The following is a 19,814-nucleotide window of genomic DNA, read 5'->3' as shown; positions in this document are numbered from 1 at the left end:
TTGCTGCGCTTTTACTGATATATAAAAACCAGTAAAACTAATGACATTTCATAAAAATATTTTCCAATCGTTTTAAAAAAATAGCTGATACATATGCATACAAATGTTTGCATTGTGGCTGGCGTTGTTCATTGGTGAGGCATCGACCAATAAAATGACTTTATTCCCACCCTAGCCCCGCCCCCGACTCTGCTCTCTCAAGTTTGCATTTACAAGTGCACGAGTGAGTTTTGCTACAGGAATATCGCAAAAAGAGTAGCAAAAGTCAAAGCGCTAGGATTTGAGGTTGTACTGCCAGATCTGAGAGGTTGTAAGTGCCGACTTGTGGTTGTACAGCGAAACTGAAGTAAAGCGCAAAGATAAATGTGTAGTACACAATTGTGCCTGTCGTTTTGTTTATGCGAATGACACTTTACACATTTGTAACTATTAATCTGCAACTTCGAATTCAAAACACAGGTGTTCTGAGTATTGTCTGTGTGTGCAAATCGATAGATGCAGCTTTTCACATCAGAGCTGTGAGTATAAATTTCAACTTACAAATACAAATATTAATTTTACAAGTTCTCACATTCAAATTAGCAAGCTCTCGAGTTTTGCTACTGTTTTACCTTCATAGTTTCCTGCCACCTTGCACCGCTGTGACCCGCATACTTTGCTCCTGTAAACCCTTTTTTTTTATCCAGTTGCAGGTTATTTATTGTTGGAAGCAGGGGCGTTTTTAGCTGCTGAAAAATATCAGGGGCTAAGTCAAGTTTCCCCGGGGATTTATGTTTTTTTTTTCTTTTGAAGGAAAACTGGCTTCGGCGGTAACATACTAGGGGCCCCAAGTGATCAGACTATAACGACGCCCATGGTTAGTTATACAGTATATGTAGCATAATGACAGGTCATATAACATGCACGTTGTTGTGTGTGTAAACATGCATGTGGGCTGAAGCTGGGCCGTGGAAACCTGCGTCATAGAGGGACTCAGTCACGACGAACGCTGTTAACCTTTAACCTTTGCTTGACATTTCATTTGGAGCCCCGAGAGTCGGCGAAGCGGTAAGGCGTGATCGCTGGTTGTGTGCAGATTGTCATGTCCTAAGAACAGAAGCGCAGCACCCGGGGCCATTGCTGATCTCCTCAGAACGCCTTTGGTATTTTATAGCGAAGCTCCAGTGAAGATTGCCTTTATACACGAAGAGATATACTCAAAATGAGCAAGATTTCACTTTGAAGTGACCTGTGTGTCACAGACCACATCACAGTATCAAAATATTATGGTGCCTTAACCAACTGCTGTATTATGTGGGGAAATTACATATGAAGGTTTAAAAAGTGATGACGCGTGCTGCTTATGGCAGTTACTGGTCATTAGCCCTCCCTGCTATTGCTAAAATGATCACCCCTGGATAGTAGGCAGTCATTTGCGGTTGGCTTCATCTGGGCTCCACCTCTCTTGCTGATGAATGTCGGACTCTTCCTCGGAATCCCGGTTCTGTAGTGTTTGCTTTCTTGGCGCTAAATTGTCAAGTTGATCCCTGTCTAGGAGCTTCCTGTGTCAGTGGCTGTTGGATTCCAAAAGTTGGAGAAGCAGGCATCAAAGTCTGTTTAAAGAGCACAGTTTTCAAAATATAGCGGCATTTAACCTGCTTTCAGATTTTCCTGAAACACGCTGCTTTGCAAGCTGGACTCACGCGCAGAGGAAGTCTGTATTTTATTTTTGTCAGCAGAGGGCAGCAAAACACTTTTTTCCCCTTGCTTCATTAACACGTTTAAGTTACCCACTGCTTCACCATGCAAATACTGAGAATTAAACACCTTAGAGTAATGTGGTACTTTTCAGTGATTTGTGTTGGAAATTGGGTAATGTTACCGCTTTCAATGAAACGATACTGAGTGTGTCTGTTTAGAGATGGGAGGTGCCGGTTAATTCTGACATAAACAGGGTGAGTATCTGCAAGACCTGTCATTACGTAGATCCTCCACTGTGGCTGCCAACAGTGAGAGACCCACACCTGTCTGAAAATGTAAGGATGTTGACAACACTGTTGCAATTGCCTCGCACATCCCTCCTGGGTTACCTTCCCTTTTGTATTGGTCCTGTAAAGTCATGTGATATAACGTGTTGGGTGCTGGTCTGAACTGCAAACGTGACCCCCCACCCAAGCCAGTTGTGCCGCAGAAAATTCAGCTTCGTGTCATTTTTCTTTAGAGTGTATAATTTTGTTTATGCACGGCAGCATGATTATGTCTTCGGGTTTTGTATTCAGTTGACATTTAATTCCAATTATGCACATTAAATGACATGCACCCCTGGGCATTTGCTGAGAACCCACAAATTGATCTTGAAGACATGAGTTCATGGTAGGAAATACTTTCTACCTAGAGAACGGAACAGCCTTTTCTGTACAAAAGCAATACAGAATCTTACTCTTCTGCAATATTGTGTATAAATGGAGCTGTATGAAATCCACTCGTAGAAACACCACTTACCTTGTGTTTGACAAGCAAGGCAACAGCTTCCCTATTGTTTTCTTTTCTATCCCCTGGAATGATTTAGCTGGATGGTCTGATACCCCTTATTCTGCTACAAAAAGCTGATGTAAGCTTTGATTTCAATGTTCATATGTCATGTAGTTAAGGAGAGGTATGAATGAATTAACCAATGGGACATGCCCAACATGTAGCCATGGGCGACACAAGTTGAACACTTGCCATTGGTCAGAGTAAACTGACCTCAGAGTGAGGGCGATCCTGATTGGTGGCTCAGCTCTGTACATTGTGTGTTGGGGTAGGAGGGAGGCAGGGACGACCGCATTCATCTTCCTGGAGAAACACGTGACGTTTCTGGTCTAATAACTTTGTGAAATCGCATCATGGCCCAGCATGAAGCCAGACCAAAATAACAAAAATATGTAGACCAGTACTAAACTGATAATGGAGGACCCAGAGAAGGTGGCTGGCCTGATGGCCGGGGGTAGCGGACGGGACCTTTTTTCTCTGCACCTGTCTGTGGCGACAGGCTCCTCCCCCTGACATGGAGGGATTCTGCTCCATAGGGTCACCACACCTTGTTTGTACCCTGCACATGGATGCCACGCCGACTCTCCCCGTCAACAAACCCTCTGACCGTGGCCGTGCCTGGTGAGAGCGTCGCGTCTGGGCGTTTGAGCAAAGCCAGCCATTCCGAGACTAGCCAGGACTCGCCGGCCGTTTAAAGGGTAACATCGGCGCTCGGTTCTTCAGCCTGCCCGGGCCGTGCAGCCTGGCTCTTCAGCGTGGGCCTCTGCCCTCAGCAACACTGCCACACCTGCGACGCTGGCCCGTCCGGCCGGACCAGCCATCTGCTCAGCTAGTGGAACGAGGAAAAAAACACACACATGACCAGAAAGGCTGAGCGAGCAAAACAGCTGAACTGTAGCTTTAGGAAAACTCCATGGCGGAACAAAACTATTACTGAATGTGCCAGGTAGCCCGTGCGGCACAAAAACACATCTATTGCATCTTAACAGTGAGCTTATTACATTTAATTATGAACCTCGATGGAAGAAAAAGCGGTTACTATCTGAATCTCAGGGCTCGCCAAATGCCCCCCCCCCCCCAAAGCCCAGTTTTTTGTGTCCTGGGCCTCTGTGAAGATCCTTATGCAAGAGATCCATGCCTCAAAAAAAGATGCTCTACCTGCTACCTTGTCATCTGCAGGCTGCTGGATTGCCATGGAAACCACTGTTTACGGTTTCCGGCAGCGAAGGGGGAGGCTCACACACAGAAACGAGGGGTGGGTCTGGGGGTTTTGCCGCTGCAGACATGATGACTGTCAGGTGTCTTCGTCTCCTGGTGGCCTTCAGTGGGGGGTAAAGAGGAAGCAGAGTAAACGAATCATTCTCCACCCAGGTGACTTTTACATCAGGATTACATCATCCTTTAATTATGTGCTGGTTCTGACAATAACACCTCATGCGCACGGCCTGGTGGGGGGAAGCTGTTAGCACCTTCGTGCCCTGCCTCTCACACGTGGGTCACGTTGCCTTACATGTGTCAGCCATTGGCGTGGAGCACCAGGGAGCACGCGTGGGACCAGCCGTCGCTGAGCGTGTGGCCTGTTTATAGTAACACGTTAGCCGTGTGCACTTCCGACACTGTGAGACTCGTGAGAGACGCCATCTGCTAGCCTTAACCCGCTTTCTGGGGCGGAGTTTCTCACCAGGCCTGGACTTTGTTTACAGAAATGATGCTGGAGGCGGGGCATGGATGGTGGATTGCCCAATCAGCTGAAGGCCCTACAAACTGGTCAATGAGAATGGAGCAGACGGATGATGACTGATGGCTCCCAAACATTTGAAAAGTCATATTCTAGTTGGCTAATAATTTGCTTCTTGGTGTGCTGGATGGGGCTCTGATGCCCCTTTGTCACGCAGCAGGGGGTGAGAAGCCCGCTGGCATATCAGAGGGCCCTGGCCTACCCACCCTGCGCCAGCTGGGGGGGTTGGGCAGCATGAACGGGGTGGTGTCAGCATGTCTCTCAATGCACCCAGCAACACGGGGGCGGGTCCTCCGCTGAACGAGGCTGTCGTCACACTTCAGAAGCTGACCGCAGCTTGACAGGCCCGCGCTGACATGGCTGTCCTGCCCGTCCTGCCCGCTCCCCGTTTGGAGCCCGTGGGCCAAGGGACGGATGCACCATGTGGCAAGGGTACGAATCCCGGCAGCGGCGATTCCGTCTCGGAGGCTGAGCCAAAGCGGCGGTAAACGATGTGTTGTGTTTAACGGAAGGAACGATGCAATCGCGAGGTCAGAGAAGCCAGCGGAACTCTAACTCTCTGCCTCCCACAGACTCGACCCGGAGCACCTTCTGTCACACAGTCTCTCAGACAACATGCAACATGGTGAGTGTAGGTGACAGCAGTGTTCACCAGCAGAGGCAATAAAAACCAAATCTTCACAAAGTAAAGCTACCCTCACGTGGGGAAAAGGCACACAAGGTCACTCAGCTCAGTGCGGCTGTACCTAGTGCCATTTAGTTAAACTTCAACCTTTCCGCTGCTTCTCTCCTGATCCTTGACCAAATGCGCAGTAAGCCCCTCCTCTTCCTGCCTGCTTTTGTGCTCAGACGACACCCCAGAGATGGGTCAGTTCACCTGTCACATGCAGGATAACACTGTAAAAATAGCTCCAACGCAGATGCAAGTGAATATGACATGATCAGGCTGTTACACCCGCACACAGGGTGGCCATGATATCTCAGGAAGCGAGGCCCCCCCTGTCCCCCACACGACTTGCACTGTGGGCTGTCCCACAAAGAGCCAAAGTCATCACATTTCCTATCTTAAACACCTGCTTAACATCCCCGCCTGCCCCACCCTGTATGACGCTCTCTTAGCATCTTCACGTAGAACTCCTACAGCGAGAGTAGCATGTCACAGCCCATAATGCTGTGCATCACGTCGTCAGATGAAACTGCGATGTGGTGTTCATGCGGTCTGCGGGGACGTGGTTATTTGGTGGTGTGAGAGTGTCAGTGTGCACGTATAATCATAATTATGTAATCACGTACCGATACGTATATTCCAGACGCTCTCCTCACACGCGGTGGTGAAGCTACACTTAGGGTGTCGTGAGTGGGAAATTCCCGATTCGGTCTTGTCTTTCGGGAAGAAGAAAGTTTGCAGTAATGAGACTCCAGCTGAATGTGTCTGTCCACGAGCAACAGCGAAGACCTGTATATACACATGAGCACAAACATTTATGTGCTAAGGTTTAACACACACACACACATATATATAGGCTATACATATATATATATAAACCTACAAAAAGCATCCACTCCTCATTCATACCTCTGTCAATCACACATCCAACATACAAACATTAACATTAAGTGTGTAGAATACATAGTTTTAAAACAAATAAATAATAAATAAAGGCTCATGGTTGCCTGGGGAGGGTCTCAGTGCCCCCAACATAAATTTGGCGGGGGGTTGGGATACAGCGTCCAGCTGTTACTTAAGCACGTGGAAGCTAATGCTATGTGGGCGACTTCAGTAATGTAAACATTGTCTGACCCTGGCCACTTTCTCCCCCCTTTTCTGTAAACCTACCATATTCCTGTAAGTATAATCACCCGCCCCCCCATACCACCACTGCACCCTGGGTCTCTAGGGAATTACGGGAAAAAACACGCAGCATGCTCCCTTGAAAAACCACAGATCCGCAAATGAGGAAAGGCGCAGCAGGACGCTACGGGCATAATAACGGGAATTTCACGCAGGTGATTAAGGCTCGTACGGAAATCTCCCTGCCAACGTCATTCCCTGGTACTCGCTGCTGGGGGAGAGGGCGCCACTGCGCCCACCCGCTGAATCCCCGGCGTCTCCGGCAGGTTTATCCCACCCGCTGCCGTGACCCGGCCAGCGTTTGCGTTTGCTGCCCCCGTTGCCGTGTTTGTGTTCCTTATCCCCCTCGCAAGGATTTTACTGCAATCCATCTGGTATGAAAACCCTCCAGACTCAACCCAAAGCTCCATTAAAAACCTATTCCCTCAGTCATTAAGTCCGCAGGCTGCCAGAGTCCCCCGACTGCACATATTACAGTCATTAAGTGCTGCGTCCGGACCCCGTTGTCTGAGATGGGATCATTAGCCACGGAGCCTGGCGAATGGACCGGCACCGGGGTCACCATATATTTGGTTCCTTCCCCTAATGCGGCTTCAAATGATCTGCTTCCCGCTCCCTCTTTTAGCCGGTGCCATGAAAAGTTTCATCATTAGAGGTCTGTTCGCCGCGCCGATGTGCTTATTAAGCGGTGGGGGTGCAGTGGGGGTTGCGTACCAAACGAGTCAGGCTGCTCCCTTTTCCTCACAGTCTGATCGCTGTTCAAAGGCATTTCGGAGCCCTCAGAATTACATTAGCGGAATCATAAAAGCGCATACAGGTAGTAATTAAACTGCAGATTCGGCATGGAAAGAAGGCACATTTTTGTCATTTTCTCTCATCTATTTATGAATTTTGGATGTCAGAATTCAACCTGTACAAGTACTGGGACACTTGATTGTTTTTTTAAAGATACAGGAGCAGCATATTTAATTAAATGCTAAAAGAATATGGCAGAAAAACATCCCAGTCTCACTGAAGGCAGTAATACAAAGAGGGGGCATCTATGCCTTTATTTGTCTGCTTTATTTGTTTGTTTCTGTTTTCCTTTATCCTCTTGGCTGAATTAGGATATCTGTTCACATTTTAGGATCATTAAAGAGACCTCATATAACTGTAGAATGGTTCTTTATAGTAATTTGGATTAAGTGTGGCACTGGCTTTTTGCCTGCATCGAATTATCGGGGTTCTGCACAGAGACACCTTGGGATCAAACTCTTTTTTTCATCTTGGAAGTTGTGGGAGCCTGGAGCTCATAAGGTCATGAATCAGCCTCAGAGTGTTAAGCCATTAAAGGATTTTATGAGTAGACTGAGACGAAAGGGTGGGCACCATGTGTGTTTGTTTCCTCTGGGTGTACTGGTAATGAATTTTCTCACTGGTCGTTGCCAAGCTTTGCTCTGAGACAGCCAGTGTTTGTTCTAGTCATACAGCTTGGGATCCTGTGGGATCCTAAAGATCATGGATACTGGAGAAAACATGAAGTCAAGAAGCAGACAGAACATTTTTAATTAGCTCAACTTTGGCGGGTCATGTCTGATCTGGAGGCAAATCAGGAGCCATGAAGGCAGGAACATGCCACTGAAGCCGTGACCCACCTCCTGCTCTGACCCCCTATCTGACCCCCTATGTGGGTCATTCATTTGTCACATTCACTGTCTTTCTCTTAGAAGCAGTTCAGGAGCATCGCTTTGGATCAGTGAGACCATGTCACCCTCTAAGCGATAGGCCAGTTAATTTTGTGAGTCTCTCTCTGCTGGGTCTGTGCTTTGGTTTGAGGCCTTCAGGACTTGCATGTGAGGTGCATTATGGGAAAACTCCAGCTCAGGAATTATGGGTAGACACCAGCAGCCCAATGCCAGCAGAGAGAGAGAGTGTCATGCTGATTCCAGAAATCCATAATGTGCCCCCCCCCTGCCCGCCCACCCCACGCTTTCGCACAAAGCGAGTCGATTTCCTGCTTCATGCCTGCATTCCATGATTCTTCTGTAGCTTCTAGTGGCCTGAATAGACACACTACTGGGCCACAACTCGTCGCCACGACGACTGCCCTGGTGTGACCTTCGTCATTGATGTCTGCATCCCCTTAAGAGGGCCGTATCGTTTGTTTCCTGATTCCGACCATGAATTGAGGATTTTAGGGCTTACTTTTGGGGGGGGGGCAGGGACTGAGGAAGACCGGAAGGAAGGATCACCCTAAGCATTAAAATCCTGAGCTAATCAGCAGGTGAAATAAATACCTCTAAAATCCAAAATAAGAGCTTGGATCAGTAGCTAGTGAACTGTAACGCCGTAAACTGCACAGCAACCAGGAATTTACATGTGAATAATTAGCATATCATGCTAATTGCAGCTGATGGATCAGCAGGCAGAGCGGTTGGCTGAATCCATACCTGAGAGAAGCCTTGCGGAATCTTTACTGATGGGCTGGACTTCAGGTCGTCAGGGGTACATGGCTACAGCAAGCGAAGGTGGAGGGAGGCATGCAGTGCTTAATGTGTAGCTCCGGGTCCTCTGGCTTAGAGAGTCCGCGCTCGGCCACCTCAAACGCTACAGCTAGTATAATTAAACGTTAAATTAATTTGAGTTAAACTTACAATACATACATACAAACAGAACTAAAGAAATGCATGTTTATAAAATTGTTTGCGTTATTTGATTTTTGGCATCTGCCTAAATTAGTATGTCTCGTTTATCTGATAGGAATGTCACTCATCTCTCTTCCTTATGGACAGTTGTACAGCTAAGTGGGAAATCCTGCTTTGTGGAAAACCCCCCAGGTGTTGATAGAAAACATTGCATTGTTACATGTTTAAGTAATTCACAGTGCATTATTGTTGTTAAATAACGGTGATCGCCGTTGGTCTGTGTGCTCTTTATGAGCTCCGCCCTCTTATATAATGGTGGTCACCATTGGTCTATGTGCTCTTTATGAGCTCCGCCCTCTTATGTAATGGTGGTCACCATTGGTCTATGTGCTCTTTATGAGCTCCGCCCTCTTATATAACGGTTGTCGCCGTTGGTCTGTGTGCTCTTTATGAGCTCCGCCCTCTTATGTAACGGTGGTCGCCATTGGTCTATGTGCTCTTTATGAGCTCCGCCCTCTTATATAACGGTGGTCGCCATTGGTCTATGTGCTCTTTATGAGCTCCGCCCTCTTATATAACGGTGGTTGCCATTGGTCTATGTGCTCTTTATGAGCTCCGCCCTCTTATATAACGGTGGTCGCCATTGGTCTATGTGCTCTTTATGAGCTCCGCCCTCTTATATAACGGTGGTCGCCATTGGTCTATGTGCTCTTTATGAGCTCCGCCCTCTTATATAACGGTGGTCGCCATTGGTCTATGTGCTCTTTATGAGCTCCACCCTCTTATGTAACGGTGGTCACCATTGGTCTATGTGCTCTTTATGAGCTCCTCCCTCTTATATAACGGTGGTCACCATTGGTCTCTGTGCTCCTTATGAGCTCCGCCCTCTTATATAACGGTGGTCACCATTGGTCTCTGTGCTCCTTATGAGCTCCGCCCTCTCATATGGCACCTCAGATTTTACAAAGCCAGCACTGGATGTGAGTCTCTGTTTCTCACAGCGCCCTCAGTCCGGGATTGTTACACAGGCAGGATAGTGGCCCAGGATGTAGGAAAATGTGACCAATGATGGCTCATGTGACAGGCCGCCCGATGACACCTGTCATGTCTGTGTACTTTGGGGGTGAACTGGCTAGGAAGCCGCAGAGAGGTGTCACCTTGGATAGGATCAATTAATCCGTTCCTTTGACTGTTCAACAACACGATAGAAAGCCCCTCTATATTAGTGACCTGTGAGGGGGGGTCTGATTTGGTCATGGCATATTGTGGTCCATCGACCCCTTTTCTCCTGTCCCAGACCCCTGTCAGACTATGTCGACACGGGTCCTAAGGTATCGTAATCATTTCTGGTTATATATAGTTATTTATGAAGTTAAAAAGGCAATTTAATGAGCCTCTGCGTCACCCCCCAAACCCCCCCCCAACCCCCGGTGTCGCCGGTGACGTGAACATGGAGACAGGGTGACTCAGTGTGCGAGTGCAGCCAGTGATGTTTTCTTTATGTTGTTTTTTGGTTCAGATGGGTACTTTGTTGGTTCCAGTCCCAATGGATTCCCGCTGTCCCGGACGTCAAGGGAGCCTGAAGCAGAAATACGGAGTATCCATTTAGCTTCATACCTTCATACGTAATGAACGTTTCTTATGTAAGCAGGTCTTCTTTCAGAACATTCTTAACACACTTCTTCATGTTTACTAATGCCAGTCTTAAGTTGAAATGTTCCATCCATATGATGTGACTATTAAAAATAAACTCCTCTAACTATGAAGGTCAGTGCAAACAGGGAGGTTACATTTTAAGTTTTGAAAAGCTGACTCAAGGTAAAAAGTAATTTAAAAATTTGACTTCGTTCTGAGCCTTAATATGGCTGTTTGCTGACATACACACACAAACACAATGTGTGTCTGCAGATCTGTGATAATTAGGCCGTTTGTCATCGCTGTGGGTATTTTTCACTCGCTAACGACTCTCATTCGAATTCCTACGACTGTATCAAACTCGTTAAGATAGGGGAGGCCTGTCCAGGTAAATGTTACGTCCACTGCCCCAGACAGCCGATTAAAAGCACAGAGGACGGCATATCACGGTCATTTCAGCAGGAACACGATCTCCCCCACCCCCCACCCCCCTGGCCATTACTTTGCCGGCGAGGTAATGGTGATTATTAATAAGGCTCTGTTTATGTGTCAGCTGTTAAACCTCCATTAGCCTGAGATCCATTATACGGCTTGAGGTTGGGGGTCTCCTTAATGCGTCTCTGCATTAAAACTAGGGATGCAGCCGGAATGCGTGCGCAGTGTGTGTGTGTCTGTGTGTGTGTGCCTCTGTGTGTGTGTGTGTGTGTGTGTGTGCCTCTGTGTGTGTGTGTGTGTGTGTGTGCGCCTGTGTGTGTGTGTTTGTGTGTGTGTGTGTGTGTGTTTGTGTGTGTTGTGTATGTGTGTGTGTGTGCGCCTGTGTGTTTGTGTGTGTTGTGTATGTGTGTGTGTGTCTGTGTGTGTGTGTGTGTGTGCGCGCATTAGGCTCACAGAATGAGAATAAACACCCACTAGCCTGTGCTTTCATTCATTTTATTTGTCTTCTGCATCAGGCCGACTTTCCAGCGAGATGTAGATTGTGCTTATTTTTCCTTCCTTTGACCGGCTTCATATAGGCAGTCCGAAGCGTATTAAGCGAGTCCCCGGGAGAGCCTCCGCTGTTTGTTTCAGTGGATAAACCGTCTGGAGAGAGAGAAGGTAGACTGCGGCTTTCCATGACGGATGTGGGGGGGGGGAGTCCTCTTTTTTGTGCTTTTTGTTTGTTTTTAAAGCAGAACCCTGACAGCCCCCTCCCCCCTCGCTCCTCTCACGCCGTCTCTGCGCCCATTTTTCACCCAGTTTCCTCTTCGGTGGTTTTCTCACACTGGGAGAGGCGCTGGGCTGGGAGTTCTCGGAGAGCTGACACTCGCTTGCCAACGGGATGTACTTTGTCACCTGAAAACCCCCCCTCCCCCACACACACACACCCATGTTTTATTACAGGCTGCGCAGAGAACGTGTGGAAACCCGTGTGAAAAGAGGCCGCACTGCGTACTGACCCTGACGACAGCCTGCCGTCTCGAAGGGGGGGTATTTTAGGTTTTAGTACCTCCCTGGTTGGGGGAGGGAGGGGGGGCTGATATTTTACCATAGCAGCCTGTGTCCCTGCTGGCTGCAGGGGGGACTACGACCATGTCCCTTTCCCCACAGGCACAGGTGAAGCCAGCCAGCACACGACGGCCCGTTCCCTGCTTAATGAGCTCCATTACAGTCGTCGTCTCCGAAGGCTCGCGGGCTCGCGGGCTCGCGATTGGAGCAGACGCGCCTAATTATTCGGCGGCTCTGCCGAGCGTGGCGTAGGCCTGGCTGCTGAGGGGAATAACGGACGCCGCAAATATCACACAAATAAAAATTTCTCAGGGTGGGAATACAGTCTCCTTAGGCACTCTTCTGCGAAAGGTGTTTGTCGCAGTTTACCCAGAATGCGGCTGAAGGGTATTCGGACTGTCCTGTCGTTCTCGCTCTGATAGGCCCTGCCGCCGATCAAGTGGCATTAAAAATGCACATTGGTATAAACCGACGCTGCATTCAGAAGCATAATTTTGAAACATGACAGGGAGCATAATTATACCCATGCGTAATGTCCCGTTGTGCTGCACACCATCCAGGAGCCTTTGTGTTTCCGCCATCAGACAGTGACAGTCACCGTGGTGATAAGGGAGAGATGGATACTTACACCACTGGCTGGTTGTCCTGCAGATTCCCCTCCCAGGCGAATGGAGGGGGGGGGGGGGGGGGGCGATGTTCAGGTGCGCAGATGATGTTGAGCTGAGATCCTAGGGAAACCTTTATATGGGTGACGCTACAAGAAGTACCGGCATATCAGAAATGGCTGCCGGGCATTTTAGGACCGAGCAGACGAGTCTCCGAGGAGCCTGAGGACTGAGGGACACCGAGTTCAGCAGCTGAGCTTCTGAGCTCTGATTCCCAAGGCGGCCAGAGGAGCGAGCCGCAGTCTGAGCTCGCATTCGCACGGTGTTTTACTATCTGGCCACTCCACGCACGGACCTCCAGTTTAATTTTGCCGCAGTATCTCCAGAGCCATTTCAGCTGTGCCACCCCACGCCGGTGCTTTTGGCCGGTGAAGAGACGGGGGAGGTGGTGGGAGACGACGTCTCCAGCGCACGGTGAGAGGAACCCGACCCGGATGGCACTTTAGGCGAGCCTCACTGCCAGTGTCCCCAGTACGTGACAAAGTGAAACCAGCTTGCTAAATTGGCGTCCTCAACAGCCGCCTATGTCACATCATCGCTTGACCGGTACTAAGCTCATGCGGCCGGCCTGTTCTCCTTGAGGGTGGGATTCAAGGATGTATTTACGGTGGAGAACCAATGAAGACCCGACAGTGCTGTGTTTGGGCAGAGTGGTTGCAACAGCCATCCTGTGCTTAAAGTCATGCAAAAGAAACAGACATACATCCATCCATTTTCCATAGCTGCTGTTCCAGTACAGGGTCACAACACACAAGGCAGGAAATAACCCAGGACAGGTCGCCAACCCAAACACACACATCACTCTGTGAATCGGTGTTTTTCCACCCAGCACAAATGTACGGGTGTTTGGTGTTCTTGATTGTTTGGTTCAGGTGTGCGAAGCTGGGAGGGAGCAAAAATGTGGACTGTCTGACAGGGAGCTGGGAGGGAGCAAAAATGTGGACTGTCTGACAGGGAGCTGGGAGGGAGCAAAAATGTAGACTGTCTGACAGGGAGCTGGGAGGGAGCAAAAATGTAGACTGTCTGACAGGGAGCTGGGAGGGAGCAAAAATGTGGACTGTCTGACAGGGAGCTGGGAGGTAGCAAAAATTGTGGACTGTCTGACAGGGAGCTGGGAGGGAGCAAAAATTGTGGACTGTCTGACAGGGAGCTGGGAGGGAGCAAAAATGTAGACTGTCTGACAGGGAGCTGGGAGGTAGCAAAAATTGTGGACTGTCTGACAGGGAGCTGGGAGGGAGCAATAATGTTTACTGTCTGGGGGTTCCTGAAGAGCAGGCTGAGAAATGCTGCTCTAAGCCGAGCCCCTAACATGACCATCCCTGCCTCAGCACGCTGCAGACTGATCCCAACCGGCTTGTTTGGTTTCCCTTTGTGTGTGTGTGTTTTTTTAACATTTGTTTATATGCTTGTACATTATTTATAGCCATACCCGCCCCATCGTTTGGGGGGCGTTCTCCCAGGGCCCGGGAAGAACAGAAATCAGCAGCGAGCAGTTTCAACTGTCCGACATCACGCCACGGCGCGGTCGATCAGTGTCCCCATCGCTGTCTCACACACGTGGCACCTTGGCAACCGCAAGCCTGAATAGCCCTCTGGCCACGGCTCGGCACGCCGGATGCGGCGCATGGTGTGTTTTCTGTAAAGACCCCACAACACACATCTGACAGCACGAGCGCCGGCAAGACGGTTATTAATCCTGCCGGCGCGCTCGACCTGAGTATATTTCCCTTAATTGAGTTCCCAGCATGCCGTCTGTTTTTTTTTTTACAGCTATTTTTTTTACAGTGTATTAATCAGAGAGACTGACATTCACTGAAATGCATTCCTCCCCAGGAAGTGAGCTTTCTGGAAAGCATGTCGCATGACGCGATGAGGTCTCGGAAAAAAGAGCACCAAGTGAGACCCGGCCCCCATTTTCTGCCATGACCCCCGCCAAGAGACCCTCCCACTCATGCTGTTTCGTTTTCTTGCACATTTTTAAATATGTCCCACTGCAGAGTTTCCTACTTGTATGAGTCGACAGCTCCTCAGCCACAAAACAAGAGGGGGAGATTATTTTCTTGTCACAGGAAGCTAGCCCCCGCCACTCCCTGCCCGACCCTTTCTCATGGACGTCAGGCCGCTGCTGACCCCGTTCCCATACCAACCCGGCTGGCTTCTCCTCGCCGTGAGCCACTGGGACCGTGAGGCGTGCTCATTCTCACGCGTCGCCCTTCTGTCGCCCTCCCATGTGCTTGCGTACACGTGCTGTGTAAACACAGGTGCCCACACGGCCGGTTGTTTGCTCTGCATCGTCACAAAGAGAGGGCCAGCAATGGTGGATGTAAACACAGGCGGAAGCTTCTGGAAAAGTCTAGAAAAAAAATGAAGCTTCCTCCCCCTGCCCTTCTTCCCCCTCCCCTCTAAACTGCATGCCAGAGTGTCTCAGAGACTGCTGCCTGTTTGCCAGGCCCATAAGCTCCGCCCCCTTTCTGCGGGGGTTGTCAAGGCGACACGTCGTGATGCAGCCCCCTGTTTCTCCTCCTCTGCGGAGTCTCCCCGTACTGGGGGTGGCGTGAGGGGGATGGAGGGGGGGGGCAGAGGAATGGATTCATCAGAACCCAACTGCAGCTTTAAGGCGCTAATTAAATTCGACACTCTGGGCCTGCCTCAAAGACAAGCTATCATTTTCCAGCACAATTACATGTGTAATCCTTCAATGGCTTCCCTTTATTCCGCTGTCTTTGTTTAACATTTTGAGTCAACAATCTTTTGTTAAAGCGTGCACGGGGCAGAATCCAAACTGACACCCCCCCCCTTTAATTCTTCAACTGCTGGACCAATGGAGAGTCCCCCCCTTGCTTTATCTGCTGCTCATACAGCATCATGACTGCAGGTGTATGTTTCTTAATGTCCCCCCGCATGTGGTGCCCGGGTCTGCCTGGCATGAGAGTATCGCTGCGGCTTGGCATCACTGCCCCCCGGCCTGTCAGGAGTCCCCTCCCCCATTGGGCATCTCAGTGCGCCTTTCCTGTGCCCAGTGGTGGATCCTGGCAGGATCCCGATGGGTAGAGGCACCGCACCAGCTTCGACTGGCACCGGCTACTGGACTGCAGCTGCCTCCTCCTTTTTGTCACGCTTTTTCTGGGTGATTTGTTTTCAACTTCGAATGAGGTTTGAAAGTCCTGCCGGACCAGGCTCTCCAATAATGAGCGACGTCCTTGGCGGGACCCCCCCCCCCCGGATGGCCAGCGAGGCGGAGCTGCAGGGGGGTAGGGGTATTTTTACAGCCTAGGCGAGGACAGAAGGGCACATGGGCCCACAGCGCTTACACTGCAGTCCCAGGGGCGTATACAGAGGCGGGGCCACTGGCACACTGGCTCCAACTAAAAGCTGATTAGCCCCTTTCCCTGTCACTCACCAATTCCAAACATGTCATTGGCCAATGATAACCTTGGCCCCTCTGTGAGAATTATGATCCCCTCTTATGTTCCCCCACCTTAAAACCCTAACCCTAACCCTAACCCTAACCCTAGCCAGATTCATAGTTGGGAGGGAGAGCTTTGACCACCCGTTCAGAGATGTATCTGCATGCACATGCAGACCTGGCCAGCTGGGCTGAAGCTGAGGAGAGACCTGGGACACGATCATCCCTGGGTGCTGACACCGTCCTGGGGACCTCAGTGAGACCCCTCAGATTTTTTCCCACCAGATTCTCACGGTCTTAGGCTGGGTTTCAGAGGCTGCCTGCTTTAGAGAAGGTTTTTTTGGAAGGTCTCTCAATCTGTTGTTATTAATGTTTTGAGATGGTTCCTTACTGTGGAAGGGTGTTCAAACTCCACCAATGGCAAGAGTATGTGTTGGCTGGCCTGAACGTAACATCACCACGAGGATCATTCCGTGGGACTTACAGTCTCTACAGCTACGTTGCACTTTTATTAAACAGGCTTCCGCCTAGTTAAACCAGTTAGGTAACTATTCTGGGTAGCAGGCCAAAGCACAAGCAAAGACATCACAGATCACTGGATCCAAACAGCCACTAAGCCTAGTTATTGAAATTGCACAAAATGTATTTTCTTTGGCAAATGCAGCAGCGTACTCTGTTTATTGAAAATGCACCAAAAAAAAAAAGTATCTGCATTCATGAACGTGTCTATTTGCGGCCTCCGGACTCCATGGCACTCTGTGTTTGTTGTTCTGTTACCATGGAGACCCAGTTTATGGACTACCTCCCGGTGCTTAATTCACTGGGCCGGTCCTGCTCCCAGCCACTGGCTTATGCGTGGACACACACGGCCCGGCTGGCTTTCAGAAACGGGCCGACGGTTGGGCTGATCGTTATGGGCAAAAAAACCCAAATCCGCTCCATAGAGGAGTCGGCGTTTTCAAAGTGGGACTGTCTGCTCACCAATTAGGATGCAAGGCACAGCGCGCAGGAATCGGCGCAAAGCTGAATCAAAGACAGGCAGCTTGAACTCTGGTAATGTGTGTATGTTTTAGGGCAGTGTTTCCAATCGGGTCCTCCCTAGGAAGCAAAAATGTGGACTGTCTGGCAAGGAGCTGGGAGGGAGCAAAAACATGAACCGTCTGAGGACCGGATCGGGAAACACTGCTTTAGAGAGTGTACATACACCAGGCAGCCTGTACCGTGTTACTGCGTGATTCTCCGGTTACACACTGGCGCGTAACCCTCCCATGTGGCCAGCCTCACTCTCCGGAGAGCTCACCTGCCATCTTTCTGCAGGCCGCATCCTCTGGCTTCGCGTTTCCCCTCCATATCGATCCCTGCCTGCCACATCACTCGTCTGACATTTTATGGACGTGGAATGAGATGCCTCTAGTCCGTGGAGGGGTGGGGGGGGCACGGAGACGGGATGTCAAGGCATGCCAGTCGCCGTCAAGGTCATTGGGTTGACGGTTTTTTTCGCCTCTCGGAGAGAGAATTCGGCGCCTCCCTGGAGCGATGGGAGGCAAAGACACACAGGGAATGTCAATAATTCACAACTCGCATCCGGGAGAAACTTTGCACATAAATAGCCAGGCCGACGTCGATTGCAATGCCGTGTGAACATGGATCTTTTTATATTTAATCGGCACCAAGAGTCCTCTTGGTGTGGGCACCGATCGGCTTGCTGGGATGCATAAAATAACCTGAAAGAAAGATTCGCTACAGTCTCTAATTCCGGGCTGTGGGGTTTGGAGGAGCAAAGCAGATGAGATCGGACAGCTTTTGCATTAAAGGGTTGCAATGTTGACATGATTAAGATTAGACGAGTAGGACTGGAAAGATTAATTTTTATTTAAAGGAGGCCCTGCTTATCTACATGGAGATTCTCAGCTGAGGTTTTGTTTCACTACAATTAAAGTTAAGCACTCAGCCCCAGGGTACGAATGAAGCTTCCCGCTCGGGATTTAAAGTTACAGCCTTCGGGGTAGAAGTTCTCGTCCTTAACAGTTCAGCCGCCCTGGAACTGTAAGCCATGATTAATTTAGTGGGGGGGGGGGTTGTGTGAGCCGGGGAGATGAAACCAGCCAGCCGACTCGTATCCGGAGCATCTGACCCACTGGGAAGGAATCGGAACAGGAATAATATCAGGGAAAAGATCCACTGTAGGCAGGGGTGGGTTTGCTGTTTCTGGGGCTCAAAAAGTCACTGCAGACCCCACCCCGCAGTGTAGTGACTGTTTGTGTCCAATAGGAGTCCCCCACAAATACGTGGTTGGCTGTTGGGTTATGTTAAGAAAGTGGTTACTCCTCTGGTTGGACTCGCAGTCATTTGGGATGGGATGCCATTTTGGGATGGGCCCCCTCTGAGTTCCCATGAAGCCAGAAGCAGTACCAGATCAGCTAATGGGCTGGTGAGCAGAAGAGACCATATTGTATCAGGCTTGCCTGTATGGACCGTACCAAGATGCCTGTAAGGAGTTTACCAAGGTGTCTATATGGACCGTACCACGATACCGGTAAGGAGCGTACTAAGGTGTCTATATGGACCGTATAAAGGTGCAGGTTATCAGTGCTCACTTTTTAGAAAGTTTGCAGACTCTCTGGGGAACCCTTCCTATCAACCCCACTAACCTTTTGAGTTTTTTTTCTTCATATGAGCCTAATTTATAGCTTTTAACGGCTTGCCCACAGCAGTAAGGCAGAGGTGATTACGGAGAGTATAAGGAGAGCTCTCCCCGTGCCCTCTCTCAGAGGACTTCCTAATGAGAATCAATTCGGTATGAAAAATTGGGGGAACTTGCAGATAATTAGACTCTTTTATTAAACTCTGATAATTGGATGAGAAGCCTTTCAGGCAGGCAACAGCATCACGGCTCGGGCTTCTGTGCAATGACGGCTCAGGAGGTTCCGGTCAGTTTGCCTCGTGTTTCAAGGTGAGGTGGTCAGGAAGGCAGAGGGCAGGGCTCATGTCACCGAGGTGTGGGTGTGGCATGAAGGTAGAGCGACACTGTTAAAAAGGTATGTGAAAGTAAACAATCACAAAAAACTGTGTCAGTTGTCTTGGAAACAGTTGTCATGTAAAAGGAGGTGGGCCATGCGGTAATGAAGAATATGATGTACGTTTAAACAAGGTATTTGACCTGAGATGCTCCATTACAACAGCTGCAGAAATATGCAAAACTGTCAGTTGTCTCACATAAAAGAATGATTTAAACTTCTAAGTATAACATTAAGCAGTTTAATAATGACAGCTGCCATCCAGTGGGTTTGAATTCGTGAATTTCCTGATGTTTCCTGTTACAGCCCTACGTCAGTTCACCAGAGTTCTTCTAGGGTGATACTCAAAATAAACAAAGAAAATTGCCCGACCCCGTCCAACGAAAGCCAAGGTGGGTGGGCATTATGCTGTAATAAAAGCAGAGGCTCGTTAGGGTGGCACGCACACACTCTATTGGCTTCAGGATCACTTAGAAAATATTTCCATTTGAAAGGATAGAGTGTGACAAACCAACACTTACACCTTCAATTTTTTTAGGAGGGCATATGAAAATGTCAAGTCACTATGAACTCCAGAGACTCAGCAGTCTGAGTATTTCAGTCTTGAGTGAATATTGTTTGTATTACACCCCTGGCGTCCCATCCTGGGCTGCGCTTCCTGGATTAGATACATTTAATTTATTTAGCAGATTTGTCTGTCCAAAGTAGCAATACATTTTGGAGAAAGCATGGTCAGCCAGTCGCTGGGGCAACTGGGGGTTAAGGGCCCTGCTCAAGGGCACATGGATGAAATCACTCGCCGACCCTAGGATTTGAACCAATGACCTTCTGCTCACCCGCGAAGCCACACACCACCAACATAATTGATTAGGTCAAGTTAA

At 49.3% G+C, this 19,814-nt stretch overlaps 1 long non-coding RNA gene across 1 annotated transcript in view; it reads left to right on the top strand.

Moving 5' to 3' along the window:
• The first annotated feature begins 720 nt into the window (after positions 1-720).
• LOC140578594 (uncharacterized) overlaps positions 721-19,814 on the top strand; it is a 38,599-nt gene continuing 19,505 nt past the window's right edge. Inside the window, exon 1 of the long non-coding RNA XR_011982851.1 lies at positions 721-1,047. This is a non-coding gene — a long non-coding RNA (uncharacterized lncRNA). The remainder of the gene's footprint in view (positions 1,048-19,814) is intronic.

This window comes from Paramormyrops kingsleyae, chromosome 1 (assembly GCF_048594095.1).
Source record: "Paramormyrops kingsleyae isolate MSU_618 chromosome 1, PKINGS_0.4, whole genome shotgun sequence".
In the NCBI taxonomy this organism is placed as follows: domain Eukaryota; kingdom Metazoa; phylum Chordata; class Actinopteri; order Osteoglossiformes; family Mormyridae; genus Paramormyrops; species Paramormyrops kingsleyae.
The sequence above is the reverse complement of the archived record's forward strand: the minus strand, read 5'-3'. Positions and strand labels throughout refer to the sequence as shown.